Here is a 25,177-nt window from a genome sequence, read left to right as displayed (position 1 = left end):
AAGGGAACCATATGCAGGGCAGTCAAGACTGGGAAGATCTTGAGGAGGCCTAAGCCGTGGTCAGGATTGTCAGGGTAGTCTGAGCAGTTCCAGAAAGATGGGCCATAGGTTTACAGTTTGGACAACGGACTCCACAGAGTATTCAGGAACCCAGAGCAGACCCCAAAAGAAGTGAAACAGGAGTGGGGGCAGCTGAGCATTCTCTTAGGAAGTATGTTATAGAAAGGGAAGCCTTGGAAACCCAGAAGCCAGCTGGAATAAAGAACAGAGAGGAAAAAAGAAAACATAAGAGATGTGTCATGGGCATATGGAGGTAGGATTACCCCCACCGAAGAGAGTAAGAGGCACCTCTGAAATGGGAGTTATAAGGTCAAATACAGCTAGGCACTGCAATTTTGGCTTTCTATCTTCTCTATAAAGGAGTATCATTCTGCCTAGTGGGAGCTGAGGAAGTGCTGGCGGGGGGAGTGAGAGGATGGAGCTGAAAGATTTGGAACACACGTCAAGATGAGTGCAGAAGAGAGGTTAAGGTTGGCACCCTGGCAGCAGATATGATGGTTACCTGAGCCCTGCTCCATCTCATTGGAAAAACTAATACAGATTCGTCTAAAGCGGCCTTTGCTTGAGTATGTGCAGCTGACTCCAGGATGTAACACACCTGTAGGCAGCTGCTTTGAAGTGATGCTCCATGTGATGGCAGGACCCAGAAGATGCTGGGATATTCATATTCAACCCATGATTCAGGAAAGTTCCAGCAAATGAGAATGAGAAGGGTAAGTCAGTTCGAGGGCTCAGTGAGGTGGTCTGGTACAGTGGGCCTAAGAATGTGGTATTGAAATCCAGTCTGCAGCAGGCCTTCCCTCTGACCTTCTGAGACATGGTCTGTGAATCTCTAACAGCCTTCCAGGTGCTGAGAAACTGAGTTTACATCAAAGAGGGTATTGGTTTTGGAATCAGGCAGCAAGGTTGCAGGCTTATGCTGTGAAACCACTCCCATCCTCAGAAAAGTATTACTCCTGCTTCTGCTCTGTGGGCACCTGATTCCTCTCTTCAGAACCCCCTGCATGATGTTGTCTGTCTGTCCATGGCATTAATAACTCTTCTAATAAACTTCATACTCCCAACAATTCCTTTCAGTGTCCCTCTTGAACCCACATTCAAGACCTTTCAGTAGGAACACATACTGAGGCATGACTGAGGTCCACCAGAGAGAACAGGCCTGTCACTACAGTAATGAAGATACAAAGTCTCTTTTTGGCTCTGTGTTTGCCATTTTTGATATACCAAGCATAGACAATCCACTCCATGACAACGTTGCTGCTCAAATGCTCCCTAGAAAGTTGAGTCTAAAACGTCAGAGAACTTTGGCCACATAAAAGTTCTGCGCAAGACAGAGGACACTGAGGGAGGTGACCAAGACCTGAGCTGAAGAGGAAGCTTCAGGACAGGGGTCCCACTGAGCAGGTGGATCATTTGTCTGAATACTATGGAAGGGATCAGAAAAATCATGAGCTTAACTTTGTAGCGTAGAGAAAGAGCTTTGATGTGTTCTTGTCAGTTATTCTTGGAACAGGTACAGAAGCTGTGTGTTGGCCTCAAAGCTCCAGCAGCTTCCAGAGAATCTTCAGATCACACTCAACGAACCACAGCACAGTGAGTCTAGAAGTCAACAACATGCCAAGTGAGAAGCCCATGCGCAAACTGTGCCGAAATCAGTTACTGCAGCTGCTTCTGAGGAAGGGGCCAGGAAGTCAGGTGATTTTTTTTCTTTTTTCTTTTTTACTGTAAACACCTATTTGCAAAAAAATAAAATTAAATTAAAAATTGTAAGTATACATTTGAGTTTTCTTTCTGAAGCTAGGGATGCTCATGGCAAATGTTCCCACAGGTATTTGTTTTATTCATCCTTATGACCTTTCTGAATGATTACATATTTTTTGTTATACATTTTTTAAAAAGAAAAACAGTCTATCTGGAAACTGAAAAGTACACGTAGGTTAGCAAGAAAAGCAATCTGGTAAATGCAAAACACTCAGAAGTAAGTGACTAAAACTAGCATGGCAAAGCAGCCTGCAGACCCAAGGAACAAATGGCCAGAAGGAATGAATACAAAAGCTGGCATAGCAAGGCAGCCTGGGATCCAGCAGACATTAGGAGGGAACTCTTGCTAATGTCATTATCACAGGGGTAAGTTACTCAGTGAAGCAACAGGAAAATGTCAGCTAAACAGAGAAAGCAGAAGGAAGGGCACAATAATAAAAAAGCAGAAATGGGTACAAAATGAAGTTATAGAAACCAAAAACTGGTGCTCTACAACAGACCTGGGAAATAAACATCTTCTAAGGTTTCTGAAGAAAGTGGGACAACAATTATTATAAATGGCAAAGGGAACACAGAAGATGCAGTAGCACTTTGAGGAAGGTAAGAGGCAGATAGAGAATTTGGCTAAGGAAGGGCAGACTTTCACCAGGTTGGGACTTAGTATAACCACAGCAAGTTGCTTGGGATCCTTCTGCCTTCACCTCCTGTGTCTGGGATACTGGCTTGCACCACCATACCTGGCTCAGTATGAACAACTTTGTAGGGGAAAACTTTTGAAAAATTAAAGAGTTGCTTTCTTGATAAGACCATAAACTTTAAAACTTGACTAAAGAAAAGTAGAGCAGCAATTATCAATCACATTGAAATAATAAAAATGGATTTGCTCCAGCTCCCAGAATGCCCAGGCCAAGGAAAGAAATGAGAACTGAGCAGGGCAGGGAGAAGAGGAGAGGGGATGAGAGAGGAGAGGAAAAGGGGGAAGGGGAGGGGGAGGAAAAGAAAGTAGGGAGGGGAAAGAGATGGGGAATATATTAGGCAAGTTGCACAAGAATTATGAAAATATGAACATATATGATATGTTCTAGGAGGCTAATTATCTTGACACCAAAATAACAAGAACAAAATCAGAGAAAACACAAATGCAGCTACTTGTGAAAAGATTCATTTTTAATTCTATGTATATGTGTGTATGTGTGTGTCTGAGAACTGGAGTTACAGTTGGCTGGAAGCCATCCAATATGGATGCTGGGCACCAAACATGGGTCTGCTGCAAGAGCTGAGTGTCTATCTCTCCAACTCCAGCACAGCTATATCTCAAAACAGATGCAAAACTTTAATTTGCTGGTTGTTATGGCTATTCTTGGTTGCCTACTTGACTGCATCTAAAATTAACTAAAATCCAAGTAGCTGGATTCACCTATAGGGATTTTTCTTAATGAAATTACTTGAAGTGGGAAGACCACACCTTTAATCCAGATCTTTTGAGGTGGGAAGATGCACCTTTATTCTGGACCACACCTTCTTGTGGCAGCCTCTATAATGGACATGGTAAAGGAAGCTTTGCTCTTTACTGCTTGCCCTCACTCTCAATGTATTGACTTTAGAGACTACTACTTCAGGATTCCAATGTATACTCACGACAGCTGGTACATCCAGCCTCATGAACTGAACAAATACTGGATTCTTGGACGTTTTGTTTGACTAGCTAGACCACAGCCTGTAAGGCACTCTAATAAAACTTGTTCCTCTTGAGAACCCTGACTAACACACGGGTGCAACAAAAGATGGGGGGTGGTCTGGAGAGATGGATGCTCCATGGTTGAGAGTACTGGTTGCTCTTCCCAAGGTCCTGAATTCAATTCCCAGCACTCACATGGTGGTTCGCAGCCATCCATAACTGTAGTTCCGTGGGATCCAAAACCCTCTTCTGTTGTGCAAACATGCTCGCCAACAAAACACCCATATACATAAAATACATAAATAAGTCTTCAAAAAAAGATATGGGGAAATATTCAATCTTACTACTAATTGAAAGTAGAAACAAGAAAAAAAGATACATTTTCACACATAAAAGTGGTGAACTGTTGACAAGAATAAGAAGAGACCAACATTTTAAGGTCATGTGCTGGGGTGGAAGCTTCCTAGCTACCATGAAGGAGTTTCATGTCTCTGACGTTGCAAGGCATCATCCAGCGATTCAACTTGTTGGAACTCAGCTAGAGAATCCCACTTACATGCCAAGAAGATTGCGGCAACAGAGGAAAGATGGGAACAGTCTATGCATCCACTGACAAGAAAATCAAAATGCAAAATAAACCCATGCCAAGATCCTGTGGCCTTAAAAGGAATGAGCTCACTCAGACTCATAAGCACCTGCATGTGTAAGTCCTGAAAGCACAGAATGAAGAAGAAAAAGAGAGGAGTGGGACCCGATTTTGATCCCTGGGACCCACGTGGTAGAAGGAGGGAACTGACTGCTGCAAACTCCTCTGCCCTTTGCACATACATGTGGTCACTCACAAGGGGACACACACACACACACACACACACACACACACACACAAATACATGCAAATGTAAAACCACAAAAGGATGCACGCATTAGAGCTACCATCTATACAAGATTGGTGAGATACAAGAAAAAAGTGAGGGGTATGTGACACCTCTCCAGTCAAGGGCTCTATCCTAAAGATTTTAGTTAATAATTTGCTTTGCTTTGTTTTGAGACAGGGTCTTTCAATTTAGTCCTGGCTGCCCTGCTTGTATGTAGACTTGCTATGTAGACTAGACTGGCCTCAAACTCACAGAGAACTTCTTGCCTGCCTTCCAATTACTAGTACTAAAGGTGTATATCCCCTGATCCAACTAAACCTTGAATGTTTGCTTTAAATTTCTGAGCAGCTGGGATTACAGACATGTGCCCCCAATCCTAGTTCTAATATTTGTCCTCTTTTTAAATATGCTGCTGCATTATGGTGTTTTTTTTCTGATAGGATTATCATTTGCTAACATCACTCTTTTAAGCACTTGCTGAAGTCAGACGAGATACAGGACAGTAAGAGGAACACAGAGAAACCCAGTCTCAAAAAACAAAACAAAAACTAAAAAAAAAAAAAATCACTTGCTGACAAGTGGATGTTCCTGGACACGAAGGAGTCTAAGATGCATTCTCTGCACATTAGCTGCTGAGGACATCTCTGCTTACTCAGATTCCCAGAAACAAAATTATGGGGTTGAAGAATGTACACACATCTGGGCTCTTGGTGAGCACAGCCAACTGTCCTGAAGACAGATGACCATTTACACTGTGTCTGTCACTCCAGGTCTGGTTATTTCCTGGCTTTAGACCAGACTCTTAGGAAAGTTGGTCTTGGGGGCCTTCACCCCCCTTCTAAGATGTTAAGCTGGCTGATCCTGAGGCTGCCTCTGTGCTGTGGCGTTAATGGTATGTAACTGAAGTCTGGTTGGTACCTCATTTAGAAGGTCCTGAATAGCCGGTGGTGGAGTTTCAGTTGATCACAAAGCTGAGCTCCCTCCAGCAGGTCTGATGTGCTGGCCCCTCTGCTTCTATCTGTTGGGTTGGCTTACAGCCTTGGATTCCTTTGGATGTGTTTTGTTACTGAATTAAATGAACAAACAAAAAAACCTAGCCATGCATATTAAAACTGTCTAAAAATGGAAAGCAGGACTATAGAGTGAATTCTAGGCCTGCCAAGCAATTTGATGAGACCCTGTCTCAGAAAATTATCTGGCAAGAAGGCTCAGCAGGTAAAGGTTCTTGCCAAGAAGCCTGCAGTCTGAACTCATTCTTGGGACCCATATGGTGTAGGGAGAAAACCCACTCTGCAAATTGTCCTCTGACCTCCACATCCGGGCCACTGGCACATGCCCACACACAGGCATACACACAACAAATTAGTGGGATCAAAACCTCTGGAGCAGCTGGGGCTATGGATGCTGGGTAATTACATTCTTTTAATATCATATAGCCTGTGTGGTCAAACAGAAAAGCTGAAGTGAGTAAAGTGCCCAGGGTTTAGAACCTGCCTCACCTGTTTGCTCTCCTCAGCCCTCTGTTTGGCCTGCTTCCGCATTCTTGACTATTTCTGACAGCTTTCTGAAAAGGTAGAGAAATTATTTCCAGATAAGATGCCACATGATAATGATTTCCCAGCATCTCAGCCAACACTGATGAAGAGCTGAATTTGGAGCAAGCTAATCAAAGCCCCAGATCACCCTCTAAGGAGGCTCTACTACACCACTCCTACTATCTACAGATGGCCTTGTACATAGAGTCAGAGAGCCACCTGGGAGTTGGAGTCCCTACACTATGTCTGCAAAGAGAGGAGCACAGTGAGACATAGCAGTGTCAACATTTATCCCATGATTACTCTTCACACCCTGCCCCACGCTCTCTCTCTCCTTGTGTTCATTCTCTCATTGGGAACAATCTCCACACTCATTGCTTTTAGAGGAATAGGCTCCTTGCCATTTGCCATGCTCTTCAGGCTACAGCAGCCTCTGGGGACCCCTTTGTATGACTTGAAGCTGATTCATTCCTCTGGGAACAGCAGACAATTCATTCCAAATTTCCAAATCATTCCTGTTTCTTTTGTCTCCAGGAAGATGTTGGAAACCAGCCCAGGGGTGGGGTAGGATGGGCATGAGGAATGAAAAGACAGTTTTTGTTAAAGCTTAGGAGGTGGTGAGCAACACTGTTTTACTGTTCCAAGCATCTTTATTCTTTGGGACCTAATGAAATTTCTTGAAGTGTGACAGGTCAAGACAATGTAGAAGTTCCTCCATCTTGTATTCTTTGCTGAGGCTACTTCAGGTTTAACTAGAATTTGATCTCCTTGATGGAGAATCCATCCCATAGAGAATTACCCAGCTCTGTTCTAGGAACTCAAGACCAAGCAGCCCCAGCTAACTTTATCTTAGCCTCTGCTAAACTGCTTACCTATTCAGAATCCCTCCAGCTAACCCCTTATCTCAGCATCGGTCAAATTGCTTACTTGTGAGAAGCCCCCACTGCAGCTGCCCAGTGAGGTGCCAGGACATGGTTTCTGCCTTCAGAAACCCGTGTTCTGGACACTCTGTTCTATATGTAGGACCCAAATATTTGAGTGTGGTCCCAGCCAGCTGGAATAAAGACTTTCAGCTGGCAATAAACTATGTCTGAGCGATCGATCATGTCTGGTGGATTCCCTGTAACAGAGACATAAACTGTAAGATGATGGACAGCATAGACAAATGCCATTATCATCATAAAACAAGGATTCACTGGAGTGTGACTGGAATTACAATGACAACTAATTCTAACACGTATTACACATATGGCGTGCATCTTCCCAAAGATGGAAGTCAAACCATGTTTTTAACTCTCCTTTACTTGGAACTCACTTGAAAATAGATGAGGAAACCACAGTTGAAAAGAAAGTATCGAGTTGACTCATTGAAGTTTTCATTTTCATTCACTTTTGGCATTCATCCTAGCATTCATCAAGAGCTTTAGAAACATACAGCAAGATGTGTGTGTGTGTGTGTGTGTATATATATATATATGCTGGGGATCAAACTCTGGGCTTTGTTTCTACTAGACAAGCACCCTACAGCAAGTCATGTGTTCAACCCTGCAGAGATGAACTTTAATAATCTAAGACAGCCAACAGAAAAAGATGCGTGTTGCCAAGTCTGATGACCCAAGTTCGAGCCCCAGCACCCACATGGTAGAAGGAGAGAACCAGCTCCTTCTGATGCCTCAGGCTGTCCTCTGACCTCCATGTCTGGGCCATGGCGATGCCCACCAATCCCCTCCTCCCCCACACAAAGTAAATTAATGTAATAAGAACTTTTAAAAATAGTCGATACAAGCCAAGCAGTGGTAGCACACGCCTTTAATCCCAGCACTCGGGAAGCAGAGGCAGGCAGATCTCTGTGAGTTCAAGGCCAGCCTGGTCCACAGAGTGAGTTCCAGGACATTCTCTAAAACTACAGAGAAACCCTGTCTCGAAAAACCAACCTCCTCAAACAAAAACAACAACAAAAAAATAGTCTTTACAGGCAAGTTGCTTGCAGTTCCTAAGAAGAAATTACTGAGTGCTGGTATAGTATTAATTAAGCCATTAAGTACAAAAATACTGACTATAATTTAGGCAAAAAGAATTTATTAGAAGTGTATGGGCACTCCATTAGTCACAGCAGGCTAACCTATACAACTGTTGTTCTAGGTCAGGCTACATATGTCCTATGGGTCTGTGAATCGGGTTAGCTTTCTGTCATTATTACAAATGTTTGTGATAATAAAATTAGAAAATGTGTGTTTGGGGTCAAATTTTGGAGGTCTCAGTCCATGATTTCTTGGCCCTGCCTGTTGCTTTGAGGCCTTTGGCAAGGCCCCCTGGAAGAAGCACATGAAGGAGGAAATGTGTTCACCTCATGACCAGGAAGTGAGGATGAGGAGGACAGAGAGGCTAAGGGTCATAATCCCCTTTTAAGAGCATGCTCCAACAGCCTAACGAGCCCAGGCCTTGTCTCTGAAAGGCTCCTCCACACCCCAAAGCAGAATGCTTTGGAATATTCCAGACCCATTCAGTGGTAGCTGCTTCTGCCTCCAAGCTCACCCAGGGACTCCGAGAAGTAGAGGCTCCACCATCTGCAATTGTGCCATCTAAGACACAAAGTCTTTTGTAACAGGGAGTAGACAGACCAAAGCCTGACACAGACTGTGTGTGTGTGTGTGTGTGTGTGTGTGTGTGTGTGTGTGTGTACAACTCTAGTTTGTTCTTTTTGTTAGTTTTTGTGGGGTTGTGTTTTGCTGTTTATCCATGCACCAACTGTGTGCTTAGTGCCTTGGAGGCCAGGAAAGGGATTCAGATCCCTTGGGACTGAACTGTCTATGGATACTGTAAATCAAAACCATGTCCTTTCAGAGAACAGCCAGCATTGTGAAGCGCTAAGCCATCTCTCCAGTCCTGTTCCATCCTCCTCCACCACCACCACCACAAAAAAACAGTGTGATAATTAACCTCCTTTGCCAACTTGACAGGATTTAGAATGACCCAGTGGCAGCAAGATGTTGAGTAGGTGAAGGCACCTGCCACCAAGTCTGATCATCATGTTCTACGCCCATGCCGGTAAGGTGAAGAAGAGAACCCGCTCCTGCAGTTTGTCTTCTGACCTCCACTTGCATGCCCATTGTATGGTGTGTGTCAATAAATAATAAATATAAAAATAATTTAGAATAACCGGGGAGACAGGCCTCTGAGTGTCTGTACAGTCTTTCCTAAGGTAGTTGAGTGTAGGCGGTACTATCCCACAGGAAATGAGAAAATCATTGGATGTGGGAGTATTCTCATGCCTCCCCTTCTGACCCCACCTTGCCATTCATTGTGTTGCTCTCTCCAGCCCACAATGTCAGGAACCATCTGAAGCCTGAGTCAAAATAATTCCTTCCTTCCCGTCTGTCGGGTGATTTGTCACAGCAAGAAACAAAATCCCACAATGGTTTTACAAGAAGAGTACATTCAAGACTTGAAGAATGGGGTTGAGTCATTGAGAAGGGAGGCCAGCCCAGGCTAAGATGGCAGAATGGTCTTTTGCAAGGAAGAGAGGCTATGCAGATGACCAGCAGAAGGGACCTCTGGTTACTTTCCCACTCCAGTCCACCTGGTTCACTAATGTCCTGTGTGATGATGGCTTAGGGGGCATGAGGAGGTGGGGTGGTATGTTACTGACTTTGGAGCCACAGCCATACTCCCATTGGGCCTTTCCTGGCAGTTATCTTACACTTCCTCACAGGCTGCCTCAGGAAATCTGGGTTTCTTGGCTTAAGGCTGCTGGCAGAGCAGAAACGGGTTTTTCTAGGTCTTCTTAGGGACATTTGCTGTCTTCTTTGTACACTGTATCTGTCACTTTCTCTATTGCCATGACAACATATCTTAACAACAACGGCTTAAGGAAGAGGGGTTTGTTTGGCTCACCATTTGAAGGTTTAATGTAGCCCGACTGCAGAAGTGTGAGGCAGCTGGTCACATAGCACCTACAATCAGGAAGCAGCAGGAGAGAGAAATGCTGGTGTTAAGCTTACTTTTCTCTCTCTCTCTTTTCCAACATAATATTTTTATTGATTATGTGGAAATTCTCACAATGCACCTGATCCACCCTTCACACCCCCCAACGAAAGAAAAAGTACACCAAGTCCAATTTGTGTTGCCCATGTACTCACTGGAGCATGATGGAACTCCCAGGGTCCAGTCCCTTAAAGAAAACTGTGTCCTCCCCGCCCACCCTGCCAGAAGCCACAAACTGTGAGAAGCTACACTTCAGCATGCCAATCACAATTTTTAAGGGCTCTCATCAATGATTTCCTGTCTGGATTGTTTCTTTGTGGGGGGGGGAGGTTGTCACTGAAGCCTTCTATGTCTCTCATTCTCAACTGTGAATCTGCAGCCATAGAAACCACTGCATAAGAAGCTTCCTTGCCTGTAGGAAGCAGCAACAGCACAGATCATGGACTTCCACATGATTTCTGGTAACAGCATAGACCATGGACATCAACACAGCTTCCGGGAGAAGCACAGACCATGCACAACCAAACAGCTTCCAGTGGCAGCACAGACCACAAATCTCCACATGGCCACCAGCGCCAGCATAGACAACAAACTTCAATATGAGCCTCAACTGAAAAGCACAGGCTATGGTCAAGGACATGGCTTCCAGCAGCAGCAGGAACATGGATAACAACATGGTTCTCAGGGACAGCACAGGCCATGGACATCAACATGACCTCTGGTGGTAATGTGGACCAGATATTGTCATGACCTCAGGTGGCAACACAGACCACAGACATCAACATGGCCTTAGGCAGCAGCACAGACTGCAAATATCCATATGTCTGTCCTCCAGTGGTAAAATAGACCCCTGACATCATCACCATGGTCTCTGGTGGCAGCACAGACCACAGATACCAACATGACCTCCGGTGGCAGTTTTCCAACAGGGTCCAATGCAGAAAATGAACCATTCTCCATCTCGGACATCTGTAGTTGCTCAGAGCTAGGGCAATCGTGCAGCTAGGCAACAAGTTCAGGAGCAGAGCCTGCGCAAGCTGAAGGCTGCTGCTCACCATCCTGCCAGCTTTACACGGCAGTGACATGTTCCCTCATTACTGAAGCCATGTCCCCTCCCCCTGCTGCTGCTGTTGTCTCTAATTCTGACTCTGTGTACACACTGCTCTGTTCTGACATCCTTTCCACCTCTCCATCACACTTTTGTTCAGCAGAGTGACATTGTAAATGCAGTGTGTCACACACAGTGTGTGTGTGTGTGTGTGTGTGTGTGTGTGTATGCATATATTTATTTGCCCAAACAGCTTTACATGCGAATACTTACTGCAACAGGTCATTGGTCTGTTTCAAGGTTTCTGGGTTCTGGAGAATAAATACTGGATTCTTGCTGAGACTCATCTCAGATATCCTGTTGTTACCCAGAGTCAGAGAGATGATGAAACACTGAGGGGCATCCAAGAGTAGGATCCCAGCAAGCTCCAGGCCACTGCACACTTCCCTGCCCTCAGTGCTGCCTGCCTCTGAGCCTCCATGGGTCTCTCAGGCATCTTGGAGCTTCTCTGAGATCCTACATGCAATGAAGCTGTTCAAATTTAAAGTAGTTCTCTGGCCTCAATAAACCCAATCTAGAAGCCAGGCATTGGTGGCGCATGCCTTTAATCCCAGCACTCGGGAGGCAGAGGCAGGCGGATCTCTGTGAGTTCGAGGCCAGCCTGGCCTACAAGAGCTAGTTCCAGGACAGCCTCCAAAGCCACAGAGAAACCCTGTCTCGAAAAACAACAAAACAAAACAAAACAAAAACCCATTCTAGAAATGTCCTCGCCGACGTGCTCAAAGGTTTATCTCGAGGGGTAATTCTAGGTCCCGTCAACTTAGGACAGTACCAACCATGGAACACACTGAGGTAATCTGTTCTGAGGACCTGTGCAGGCTCCAGGTGGTGGTGAGGGAGAAGGCTGGCACCCAGGAACAGGTGGGTCAGAAGCAACTTCATCTAGGAACTGTGGAGGCTATAGGCATACTGTGTTCCTACCATAGCTCAGAGGAAGAAGCTGGCAAGAGGCTGCTGGACTGCACAAACAGGAAATGCTAGCTGGAAGAGCTAATACTTCTAGAACCTAAAGAAAATGATTGTGCAGTGGGCAGGGAGGCAGTCTTTCTCTTCATAGATCCATTTTAAAAGTCATTCTTCTTTTGTGTGTTTGCTGTGCCTCCCCACACAATCTTCTCTTTTAGTCTTGTGAGATAAGATCTTGTTTTGTAACCCAGGTTGGCCTTGAACTCACCATGTAACCTAGAATGGTCTCAAATGCATGGTGTTCCAGTCTTAAGTCCACAGAATGCTAGAATTGCAGGCACACACCACCTCACTAGCTCCATTGGCTTTTATTAATGAAAGAATCACAGTTAAGCTGTTAATAAGCAGGCAAATAATCCATTACGTAGCTTGATGTTTAGGATGAAGCCTTGTAAAATGAGCTTGATATGCAAGAACAGTGATACAGGATGCTTATTTTACGTCTGCGTGAGCTGCCAATCATAAAAAAGAAAACATTTTTTTCATGATGGGTGATATAAGACACTACATTTTGGAATTTATTTTCAAAGAGGAAGAAGTCCTTTGGGTGCTCTCCACTCAGCTCACAAATAAATACTTGGAGGCTTATTCTTACTTATGAAGGCCGGCCTTACCACTTGGCTTATTTCTAGCCAGCTTTTCTTAAATTCTCCCATGTACCTTTTGCCTCTGGCATTTACCTTTCTCTGTTCTTCTCACTCTGTGGTTGGCAGTGTTGGCGGGTGGCTGGCTCTTGGTGTCCTCCTATCCTTCTCCTTTTACTCACTCTTTCTTTCTCCTTCTATTTATTATCTGCCAGCTCCACCTGTTTCCCTTTCCTGCCTCACTATGGACTGTTCAGCTCTTTATTAGACCAATCAAGTATTTTAGACAGGCAGATTAGCACAGCTTCACAGAGTTAAACAAATGCAACATAAAAGAATGCAACACATTTTTACATCATTAAATAAATGATCCATAGCATAAACAAATGTAACACACTTTAAATTAATATTCCACAGCAAAGAAGGAAAAGGATTTCAACAAAATAAAGGATAAACACAGTTCCTAAGAAAGGCATAATAAAACACACAGGCCATGTGCTTGCATGTAAAACTTTATTCCCTACAATGGACAGAATGCAAAGCCTGTAGTGGGTTTGTACGTAGGCTACAGTCTACACTCGCTTTGTGGGTTACTAGTCTATAACAAACGTTTCACAGTCCATATGTTCCAACATTCCACTGACCTAGAAATAACCCAAAATATCATATTTGCTCTTAAAAATCTCCAGGAAAACAACACATGAAAATAACACTGACCATTTTCTCAGCTATTACAAAACTGGGCTTTGTAAAGAATGCAGATATCAACAAAATCCTGTACATATATTCTCATCCCATTTAGCCATATCAGGAGCCATTGATCTCTTTCTTTCCTTCTTTCTTCATTTCTTTCATTTTGTCTTTTCTTTTTGGTTTTCAAGACAGGGTTACGGCTCTGGTTGTCCTGGAACTCACTTTGTAGTCCAGGCTGGCCTGGAACTCACAGAGATCTATCTGGCTCTGCCTCCCAAGCATTGGGATTAAAGTCATGCATCACCATTGTCTGGCAGAAGGCATTGATTTCAATGGGAAAGTTGACTTGGTGTTTAGAACAGACCATGCCCTGACATGAGGAGTCCTTCCCATTTCCTCCTTCTTCTTCTTCTTCTTTTGTTTTCTCCAGAGACGAAGCAGACAGCATGTTTCATGTGCAAGCTTAGTGAGATACATAGTCTCTTTATTGTTTGATAATTTCACATATGTATGTCAAGGGTTTTGACCAAATCTATCTCCTCTTCTCTCCCTTCCAACTCTTCCCCTATCCCCCTCCACCACATTCCCCTCTAATTTCATATGTTCTTTTTAAAAACCCACCAAGTCCACTTAGTGCTGCCTCCATGTGGGTGTGTCTAGGACAATCTACTGGAGCATGGGCAGTTTCTTTGAGGCAGCATCCTTGAAGGTTCTCCCCTTCCCAGAAGCCCACAGTTGCCAATATCTCCTCAACTTTATGATCCCTCGCTCCCTCCATCCATGCTGGGATTTTGTCTGGATTGATCATTTGTAGGTCTTAGGCATGCTATCACAGGTGCTGTGGTTTATATATGGTCCTATTTGTCAAATGTCTGTGCTGTTCAGAAAGTTGTTTCCTATGACTTATGTTTCAGGATATCAGGTCTTATACTGAGGTCCTTGGTCCATCTGGAGTTGAGTTTTTGCCAAGTGGGAGGTAAGTATCTAGTTTCATTCTTCTATATGTGACTATTCAGTTTGAGTAGCACCATTTGTTAAAGATGCTGTCTTTTTTTCCATCATATTTGGGTTTCTTTGTCAAAAATCTGGTGACTGCAGGAGCTGGAGCTTTTATTTGTTTGGGGTCCTCAATTCTGTTCTATTGATCAGCTTCTGTGTTCTGTGCCAGCACCAAGCTGTTTTTATCACTCAGTAATATAACTAGAAATTAAGGGATAGTGATAGTCTCCAGTAGTTTTGTTGTTGTTGTTGTTTTAAATTTATTTTTTTTTTTAATTTATGTGTATGTACATATATACGCATACATACAACTTTATGTGTACCACATAAGTAAAGGTGTCCTGAGGGGCCAGAGAGTCTCTTGGAACTGGAGTTGCAAGCAGTTGTGAGTAGCCTGATGTGGGTTCTGGGAACTGAAGGCAGGAACTGATGCAGACCACGGAGGATTGCTGCTTATTGGCTTACTCTTGTGGCTTTGCTCAGCCTGCTTTCTTATAGCACTGAAGGCTACCAGACCAGGAGTGTCCCCACCCACAATGGGCTCATCCCTCCCCTTATCAGTCCCTAAGTAAGAAAGTGCCTGACAGCTGGATCTTATGGAGGTATTATCTTAACTGCCCCTTCCCTCCCCCACATGACTTGAGTGTGTGCCAGGTTGACATAAAATTAACAAGGACGCTTCCCATTTCTTAGCGGCCAGAACTGAACTGCATCCACATCTCATGCTGTAAATGAGCCAGGAAGTGACAGTTGATTTTAGGAATTTAGTAAATTAAATTAAGGAATACAGAACCCTGCCTGGGCAGATCCTCTCTCTCTCTCTCTCTCTCTCTCTCTGTGTGTGTGTGTGTGTGTGTGTGTGTGTGTGTGTGTGTGTGTGTGTGTATTGAGGAACTGTTTCAGAAGCTACTAGCACCTGACATCTGACTCTCCATGAATTTACAGGGAAAGATTCACTCAATGTGTGTGGATAGCATCCAGTCACCTGGGGGCAGATGGGTCTCCCTACATTTTTTTCTGATCTTGGATGTTAAAACTCCAGGCTCATGGCCTGAGAACTCACAAAGCAGAATTTTGGGTCCCCAGGCATTCAGAATGGGACAGAATATGCTCAAAATGACAATTCCAGATATAAGCTAAGCCAATATATCAGATATCCTCCCATCTCTGTGACCAAACACCTAGACAGACAAATGGAAGAAGAGAAAGTATTGTCTTGGCTCACAGATTTAGACACTTCAGTTCATGGTCCCTTAGCTTTGTTGTTCCTGGACTGAGCAAGGCAGAGCATCACTTGGGTGAGCATTTAGGACATAGTGCTGCTGCTCTCCTATGGAAGCTGACAGAGAGTCAGAGAGAAGGGTCCAGGAACAAGACATACTTTTCAAAGGGATACCCCAGGGACCTTTCTCCAGCCAGACCCTGCCTAATAGCCTGTTCAGCTAGGAACTCATAATGGGTCAACCCATTGATTGTGTCTGAGTCCTCAGGATCCATTTACTTCTTTTTTTAAAATTACTACAACATTTTAAATTAAAATATAATCACATCAGTTTCCCCTTCTCTTTTCTCTAACACCTTACTCTCTCTCAGATTGGTTGTGCCTCTTTTTCTTTTATTATTACTGATATATATATATATATATATATATATATATATATATATATATGGTTCATTTAGTGTGTCTTGTGTGTACATGATTTTAGCACTGACCACTTGATATTAGATAACCATTTCTGGGCCTCATCCCTAGGAAAAGCAAATCCTCCCTCTCTTATACTCAGTTCTTTGCCTCTAGTTCTTTGTCTAGGGGTGGGACCCTGTGAAACTGCCCCTTTCTGTATTAGCATGTCTATAAGGGACTCACCCACAAGCTAACAGGTAGACCCTTAATGTAAGCCTCAGGGGACACTTGAGATTCCAAATACAGAGCCAGTCAGCAGGCATCCTGAGGTCTCTACAGAGAGTTGCTGTAGAACGTCCTATCTTTCCTCCTCATGTGAGTCAGTCCATGCAACAAATCCATGCTCGTTTTTTCTAGACAGTCATAGATAACACTATTGGTGCTGCCTCTCTGGAGAGCCCTGACAAACAGAGCAGGGAGCCACTGAGGAAAGGAGAACTGCTAGGCCCATTCATTCTCTGGGCAGATATCAAATAGCCATGGAAATGGGGTGGGGGAGGTTATTATTAGGATCCATAAAAAGTAAGTCACAAGCAATGGAAAGTGGCTGAGCAATGTCACTTCTGACCTGGTGAGACAGGTGTGAGGGACAGAGTAGCAGGAAGGGAAACAGGCCTTGTCAAAGTGAAAATGAAAACAGAGTGGGGGAGATAGGGCTCACAGGTCACTATGGTCACCAGAGAGCAGGAAGTGGGAGAAGGAAGGTAAAGGTGGAAGAGAGCACTGGATCCCCTGAAGCTGGAGTTACAGGAGGTTCCTTGTGAGCCATTTGATATGGGTGCTGGGAACCAAACTGGGATCCTCTGCAAGGGCAGCAAACCATGGAGCAATCTCTCCAGCACCCCTCCCTAAAATATACACATACGTGTATGTGTGTATGTATATTTTTCTCAGAGCTGAGGATGGAACCCAAGGCTTCATGCATCCTCAAGCAAACACTCTACCACAGAGCCCCATCTCCAGTCCTGTGCCTTGGTCTTCATGAATCTGTCTGCTCTTCCCTGAGTGGTATGTGAGACAGGACTTGGGAGCAGAGGATACTCTTTGGAGGGTCTTGACTCTTGGTCCTGTCACAGTCTTTTAACAGTGATTACCTATAAATTTTCATAATAATATATTCCCTAGAACCAGAATACTTGAATAAAAGTCACCTTCATAATGAAGACATTTCAGATCTGATCTGACAAAATCTTGCAGAGTGGGAGGTCCCAGGTTGGGGCAGAACAGTCATCATGGTGACTTTAACCTTAGTTCTGTTCTCATGGTCACAAGATAGAGGCCATAGCTCCAAGCTTCTCTTCTCTTTTCATGACAGTGTCTAAAGTCTCTCTCTCTCTCTCTCTCTCTCTCTCTCTCTCTCTCTCTCTCTCTCTTATACAGAAATTATAATTAATTTCTCTATAATTGTCTTTTTCTCCCTCAATTATAGAGAAAAGTCACTCCCAGACAGATCCTACACACCCCCATTCAAGTTCTACAGCTTCAGATTGAATCATACGCCCATGTCCCAACTGTGGTGGTGAAAGACCCGCAGACTGGGGAGACCCTCACTCAAGTCTCGGGATAAGCCGATGCCCCAATAATTCAAGAAAGACTGTTCTTGCTGCAAGCTCATGAGGTTTATTCGGGGAACCAGTGCACTGGGGCCGAGCTCATGACCCTTGAAGGGGCAGAGGAGTTCGACCCCGAATCGGGGAGTTAGGCAAACATCATAAAGGATGAGGAAGTTAAATGATAGCTTATGTCTTAACAGGAAGGTTATCTCAAGCAAGCATTCTTTGGGCATTGTACAGTTAAACATTGAGCAGGAATGTGGTGAGCTAGTTCCTGGATCAGGGAGGGTTATCTTTTTAGTTTATCTTGAGGTCTCCAGTTTCTCAGGAGAGGGCCGAAGGGCAAGTCACTCTGTGATGGGCTAGTCGCTAGGGGTCTAAAAATGTTGAGTTGGGATCTCTCAGTAGAAGAATGGAGCTGGAATGACTATTCAATAGGTGACCCAACATTACAATTACCAGGACAAAAGGCATTGATGCTGTCAGCCATGACTGCACCATTTTGTAAAAGCTCCTCCATTTTAACTAAATGATGCCTGTCTCAGAAACACATGCAATGTGTTTTTTTAGATTTCTGCCTGCTCCCCTCCATCCACCCAGTGCTGATCAACAAAGAGAGGCATTTATCATTTGTCTGACATTTTTTAACCCCTAAGCTATAACTAACTGCTGCCAAATAAGAAACAGCCCTTTTCTGTCTTTTAACTACTCCAGCATGTGAACAGACTTGAGCTCCTACATGAGAAACCCCTCTGTGGGTACATCCTTTCCCAAACAAGGCCTACCTTATCATGAGTCATTTGTCCCTTGTCTGTTTTTCTCAGTGATCTGACAGTGACTATGCACGATGCTACGAAATCAACAGGCAGTGGCTTGGTTCAGGCCAGCAATGCTGAGTCAACACAAAATCAATGTTACTGGGGTCCTTATCATGAGTCATTTGTCCCTTGTCTGTTTTTCTCAGTGATCTGACAGTGACTATGCACGATGCTACGAAATCAACAGGCAGTGGCTTGGTTCAGGCCAGCAATGCTGAGTCAACACAAAATCAATGTTACTGGGGGCTGGGGAGATGGTCCATTAGCTAAATGTACATACTGCTCTTCCCAAGGACCCTGCACTGAAGCCAAGCTGCTCACAACACCTGACTCTAGCTCCAGAGGGTTTGGTTCCTCACATGAACACCCACCCCTCCACACACAGATACCCACTTAATTAAAAATAAAATCTTTTTTAAAAAGTCAGTGCTCTCTCTCCCTTGTATATATAACAAGTTATATCTCCCTTGTGAATACTGAGGCTCAGAGAAACACTGAAACCTTGCTCCTGACCCTGTAGTTTGAAAGCCCAGACTCAGCCTTTGGATGCTAAGAGCAGTGAGATCTTATCCATGACCTCAGAAGACCATAGTTCAGAAGAAGGCCCCAAAGGGGAATAAGTTCTCACAACATAGTGAGCTAAGATAATGAGCAGGGGTCAGGGTGACCTCTCCTATAAGCCAGGCCAATAGGAGGGAGGGGTTACTGGCAAGATCCCAGTGCAATCAGGGATTTTGACTTGGGGGAGCTCCCCCAAAGGAAGAACCAAAGAATCAGAAGACTGTCTTTTGTCAGGCAGTGGGAATGTCACGGTGTCTAGATAACCCTTCCCCCACCTCAGTGTCACTCTGGAGGCCCAAGCAGTGTCCAACCATCCACTGAAAATGGTTTATTAGCCTCTAGGGCTTCAAGCTTTGGCATCAGGCTTCATTTTCTTTGGAACAACAAACCCTATGGTATTTCATACATTTTGAGAGAGGTCCCACCCTTGGGCAGCTTCAAGCCCAGGTCAGTGGAAGAAAAGAGAGCTGCTGCCTGTGCCTAGAGGGGATCCAGGGGTCCACCTGGGGGAGGCTCAGTCAGAGCCAGGTTCTCAGGGCCGAATATGTGCTCCCCAGGTGCTCCAGCAGAGTGAGAGGACAGAGAGGGGTTTGAAAGAGTGGATCGTACCTTGAATTTCAAACCCTGAAGCAGGGAAACAGCTCTTAGGAAAGGCAGGAACGAATGCCTTAGAGGTACAGCTCAGAGAGAGGGTGTTTGCTGAGCTCTCATGAGGCCTGGGTCCCCACAGCCCCTGCACCCCCTCCTTCATGAAAAGACAGCAGTGCACTCTGCAACCTCAACACACAATAGGTGGGCCAGAGATAAGCATCCCAGACCTAACTGTTCTGGAAGCAAGAAACCAGCCCTGTTTCACTAGCACTTAAGCATGGGAAGTTTCTGTTACTGTGGGGAGCCCTTCCCACCGGGGTCAGGTGCAGCCAAGGTCCGATCGAGGCCAGCTGGTGCATGGCTGTGTTGTCACCATTACACGGGTGGCTTCCAGAGTATGGGCTGCTCTCTCTACCCTCCTTCAGGCCATCTCCCTGACACCGAATTTAGGTTCTTCCCTGACACTCTCCTCTCCCAGGAGTCCAGCTTCCCTAGGGACATGAGTAGCCATTTCCCTCTGGGAAGGAAACGGGTCCCAGTCACCCTACCCTATGTACCAGGGCCTTCAACCAGCCCTGGGCTCAAAGCTGGAACTGGGCCATCATCTCAGCCTTCTGTCCCTGGGGCCACAGACACCCTGGTCATAGCCTGCTCTAAAGCAGTGTCACAGTAACCTGAGCCCACAGAGGCGGGGGCAGGAGAATCACTGTGATGATAACCTTTATTATCAACTCATCTGGCTTTAAGATCAACACGAGTGAGTCTGTCTCTAGAAATTTTTAACTGAGCAGGGATGACCCACCCTAGATGTAGACTAAATGTTGCCGAGGACTGGAACCTCAGACCGAATGAAAAGGAGCAAGCAGCACCAACCCTCATCTCTGCTGCTTCCTGACCATGGGATCAGCCAGTTCGTGTTTCTGCCGCCTTCTGCCATCTTCTGCTATGATGGGCGGTAGCACAAACAAACCCTTCCTCCTTCAAGTCGTTATGTCAAGTATTTTGTCACAGCATCAAGGAAAGCAGATTATATAATCAGCTAATAGATTTTCTTTCTGCCTCCCCCAACCCCGCATAATAAGTTTCTCTGCCCATACAGTAAGCTGGATCAGGTGCATTTGAAAAAGTACAGCAACTGAGCAAAGCAATTTCTGGGTGGGTTCTCAGGTCCCAGAGATCGAGGCCAGAGAAGTTGTGCACCCAGGCCAGAGCAGGAAAATTGTATAGATTGTAGTTGAGGGGTGATGATATGTCCATCACAAGTTGGTGCCCAAGTTTGGTCAGAAGCTGAGCATTTAGGCGGGGGACTTGGGCAGCTTGCAGCATCGGGGGGGGGGGGGGGAGGAAGCTGCAAGAAGTCACCAAAATGAGGAACAGGGCTTTCAGCTCCTTTCCTTTGTCCAAAGACTCTGAGCGGGTAGGGTTTGGAGAGAGACAGGAATGGGGCTTCCAGAACCATGCAGGGCAAAGTGGGAGGCTCCAACAGAACAATAACATTGAATTCAAGGCTTGCTTGGACTACTTAGCAAGATCTGTATAAAAAACATAAAACAAGGGTCTGAGATAGCTCAGTGGATAATGTTCATTCCACAGAATATATGAACGTTAAGTTTGAATGCCCAAAATCCACGTAAATCTGGGTGCAGTGGTAGGAGCTTCCTTTACCCCAAGGCTCCTGTGGTAAGGTGGAAATCTAAAGGCGGGCTAATCTGGTCTACACAGCATCAAACAACAAAAGACAGACCCTGCTTCAAACAAAATAGAAGGCAAAGACTGATGGCTGAGTTTATCTTCTGACCTCTAACATGCACACTGTGGCACACATGTACCTACATAACTGCACTTAAACACACACACACACACTTTAAAAATTATCAACATATTAGGTAATGTAGTAGTCACTGTTCTATTGCTGTGAAGAGAACCCATGACCGAGGCAGCTCTTACAAAAGAAAGCATTTAATTGGGGCTTGCCTATAGTTTCAAAGGCTTTTAGTCCATATCATCACAGTGGGGAACATAGTGGCATGTATGGCGCTGGAGCAGTACCTGAGAGCTATATCCTGATCCTTGGGCCAAGAGAGAGACTCTGGCCTGGTTTGGGTTTTTGAAACCTGAAAGCCCACCCCCTGTGACACACTTCCTCCAACAATCCCTCTCTGATGACTAAGCACTCAAATATATGAGCCTATAAGGGTCATTTTTGGGGGGGGGGCGTTGAGACAGGATTTTCTCTGTGTCTTTGGAGGCTGCCCTAGAACTAAACTAGTTCTTCTAGACCAGGCTGGTCTCGAACTCACAGAGATCCGCCTGCCTCTGCCTCCTAAGTGAAGGGATTAAAGGCATGCGCCACCAACGCCCAGCAGTTCTCATCGTCCACAGGGTGTCTCACAACCATCTGTAACTTCGTTTCCAAGGGAGTCAATACTTTTGTCTGACCTCTGCAGGAACCAGGCACCAATGTGGTATGCACACATGCAATCAAAACATTCATGAACATAAAATAAAAATATAAACCTATGTTTTTCAAGTTTGAGCCATTGAGATGGCTCAGTAGGCATAAGTATTTGCCATCAAGCTTGACAACCTGAGTTGGTGTCCTCTGATCTACACATGTGAGTCGTGGCATGCACATACTCACACACAAAATAAATGCATATTTAAAAAAAAAGATTTACTATTATGAGTGTGCATATTCCTATTTGTGTGTGTGTGTGTATGTGCATGTGTGTGGTACTGGAGGGTGGAGACAAGAGCCTTGCATGTGCCAGTGCTAGGGTTTTTGTTTTTCTAGAGTGAACAGTAGCGTGCTCTGCCACTGAGCCGCAGCGAGCCCTTAGCCTGCAGTTCTATGTATAGTTCCGTAACCACTGCCACAACCCATGTGGAATGGGTTACTGAGCCCAAAGCATTCTCCCACACCCTTTGCTCTTGACCTCCCCTCCCACCCCTGGCAACCATTGCTCTATTTTCCATCCCTAAACTCTCTCACACTATAGTACCCTATGGAAGTTTGCGTTTGGAGCCTGGCTCCCTTCCTGATGCATAACTTTCTAAGCATTTACAATCCATCTCCATGCTCTGTATACCAAAGACCTCTGGTCTCATGGCTGAACCCTTCCCTTGTATGGGCAGATCCAGTTTTTAACCCACTAATAGCTAAAGGACAGTCAAGTGATTCTATTTCTTGGCAGTTGTGAATAAAGCCACTGACACATTTGAACACACTTTTAAAATAATGTGAACAGTTTTTGTTTCTCCAGGATGAATAACAAGGAGTAGGGAAACTGACAGTGTTTCCCCAGGTGTGTAAACTGTTTAAGAGGCTTCCAGGTCTCTGAATCAGTCTGTGTTCCTATCAGTAGCTCATTGAAATGTTCAATTATTCCAACATTTTGACAAATTTGCATTACATTTATTTATTGTGTGTGTTTATATGTGTGCATGTGTGTGCAATAGCACCTGTCAGAATCAAAGGACAACTTTCCAGGGTTGGTTAGAACCATGTAATTTGCTTTTTTGCTTTTATAGGGGGTTGCAATTAAGAGACTGCCTTGAGTCTCGGAGAGATTTTGAACTTTGGGGGTTGCAATTAAGAGACTGCCTTGAGTCTCAAAGAGATTTTGAACTTTGGACTTAGAAATAGTATTGAGACTGTGAAAAGCCATGGTGACTTTTGAAGTCAGGCTACAATTCTGGTCAAGATATTATCTATCCCCTTCATTCTTATCCCAATTTTAGTTATATGATTATAGGTATATTAAAGGTGTATGCCACCACCGCCTGGCCTTAAATATATTTTGTATATAAAATGAGTGCATATAAATACACACATTTTAAGAATTTTAAAGACATTTTTAACCAGTACAGCCTCTTTAAAAACAAACAAATGAGCTGCCGGGTGTTGGTGGCACACACTTTTAATCCCAGCACTCAGGAGGCAGAGGCAGGCGGATCTCTGTGAGTTCAAGGCCAGCCTGGTCTATGGACATAGTTCCAGGACAGCCTCTAAAACACTACAGAGAAACCCTGTCTCAAAAAAACAAAACAAACAAACAAACAAACAAAAAACAAACAAACAAATGAACAAACAGATTTTCAAGTCCTTAGTTTAGCTAGGCATATGTTAAAAAGCAAACAAAAATACATTAGTATCCATCTCCTAGAAAACAGGGCTTGCCATGGTTTGTGGTTTAAAGTAACTGCTTCTGGGTTATCTGCATTCCCATCTAACCCCTTACCAATGCTCTGTAAGTAACCCCAGGGTGCGATTGATGAAATCCAACTTTGGTTTGTCATGGGGACCTTATAAGGAGGGGATAGTCATTGCTTAGTTTCCCCTTCCCTTAAGGGGAAAATTCTCACAACAGATAGTAAATTCATTATTAATGCTATTAGGTCTCATGGTATTAAGAAATAAAAGAAAATATTAGAAGGATGTAAAGATGAAACTTGTTTTAATAAAGAAAGATTTATACATACTGTGCTGGATAGTTTTACATCAGCTTGACAAAAGCGAAAGGCATCTGAGAGGAGGGAACCTAAATGAAGAAAAAGCCTCCCTAAGGTCAGGGTTGTAGGCAAAGCTGTAAGGCATTTTCTTAATTAGTACTTGATGTGGGAGGGCCCAGCCTGTTGTGAGCTGTCCTTGGGTGAATGGTCCTGGATTACATCCCTGGGAGGCCTGCTTTTTTTGGGGGGGTGGAATGGATCTGGGGGAGAGGGATGTGGGGGAAGGACTGGGAGAAGTGGAGGGAAGGGAAACTGCAGTCAGATAACGTATGAGAAAAAATAATAAAGAAGGAAGGAGGGAAGGGAGGGGGAAGAAAGACAGGAAAGAAGGAAGAAAGGAGGAAAGACAGCAGGCTGAACAAGCCATGGGAAGCAAGCCACACAGCCTCTGCAATAGCGCCTGCCTCCTCCAGTATCCTGCCCCATTTGGCTTCCTTCAGTGTTGGACTACAATCTAGAAGTGTAAGCCCAATACACTTTCTTCTCCAACTTGCTTTTTGGTCATGGTGTTTCATCACAACAACAGAAACTCTGGATCAGTCCCATACAAAGATTAGGATGGATGGATATTTTCAGACTGGAGAAGAAAACTAAAAATGTTTTGCAAGTTATGAAGTTTATTTACAAGTGTCTGACTTTTAAAATAATAGACAGTAGTTAAAAGCACCAGATTTGCATAAATGACCTTCTGGATACTCAGTAACTATATCTGGAGGCTAATCTCAGTCACTGTTCTACTGCTGTGAAGAGACACTGTCACCAAGGCAACTACTATAAAAGAGGGCATTTAACAGGGCTTGTAGACAGTTCCGGAGGGTCAGTCCATTATTATCATGGAGGGAAGCAGACAGGCATAGGGCTCGAGCAATAGCTGAGAGCTGCTGTGCAATAGTAGTTGAAGATGTGTTACAGTCATTTATGCTGTGGAATATTTGTTTAATGATGCAAAGATGTGCTGCATTCTTTTATGTTGCATTTGTTTAACTCTGGGGAGCTGTGTTACTTTGCCTGCCTAAAATACCTGATTGGTCTAATAAAGAGTTGAACGGCCAATAGCAAAGCAGGAGAAAGGATAGACAGGACTGGTAGGCAAGGCAGAGAGTATAAATAGGAGGAGAAGAATAGAAAAAGAGGAGCAAGAGAGAAGGATGCTGGGGGCCAGTCACCCAGCCAGACACAGTATAAGAAGGAAAGAAAAGACATACAGAAATAGAG

General features: G+C 44.5%; 1 long non-coding RNA gene across 1 annotated transcript; it reads right to left on the bottom strand.

Annotated features, from left to right (window-relative positions):
- Positions 1–1,406: 1,406 nt before the first annotated feature.
- On the bottom strand, positions 1,407–24,031 carry LOC110341816. Its single transcript, XR_002383820.2, has 4 exons — positions 23,933–24,031; positions 9,804–9,862; positions 5,874–5,938; positions 1,407–1,792 (listed from the first exon to the last, which is right to left on the bottom strand). It is a non-coding gene; the product is annotated as an uncharacterized LOC110341816 (long non-coding RNA).
- Between the last annotated feature and the right edge of the window lie 1,146 nt (positions 24,032–25,177).

Source organism: Mesocricetus auratus, unplaced genomic scaffold, assembly GCF_017639785.1.
Source record: "Mesocricetus auratus isolate SY011 unplaced genomic scaffold, BCM_Maur_2.0 Super-Scaffold_4256, whole genome shotgun sequence".
In the NCBI taxonomy this organism is placed as follows: Eukaryota; Metazoa; Chordata; class Mammalia; order Rodentia; family Cricetidae; genus Mesocricetus; species Mesocricetus auratus.
This window is presented reverse-complemented; position numbering and strand designations above follow the sequence as displayed.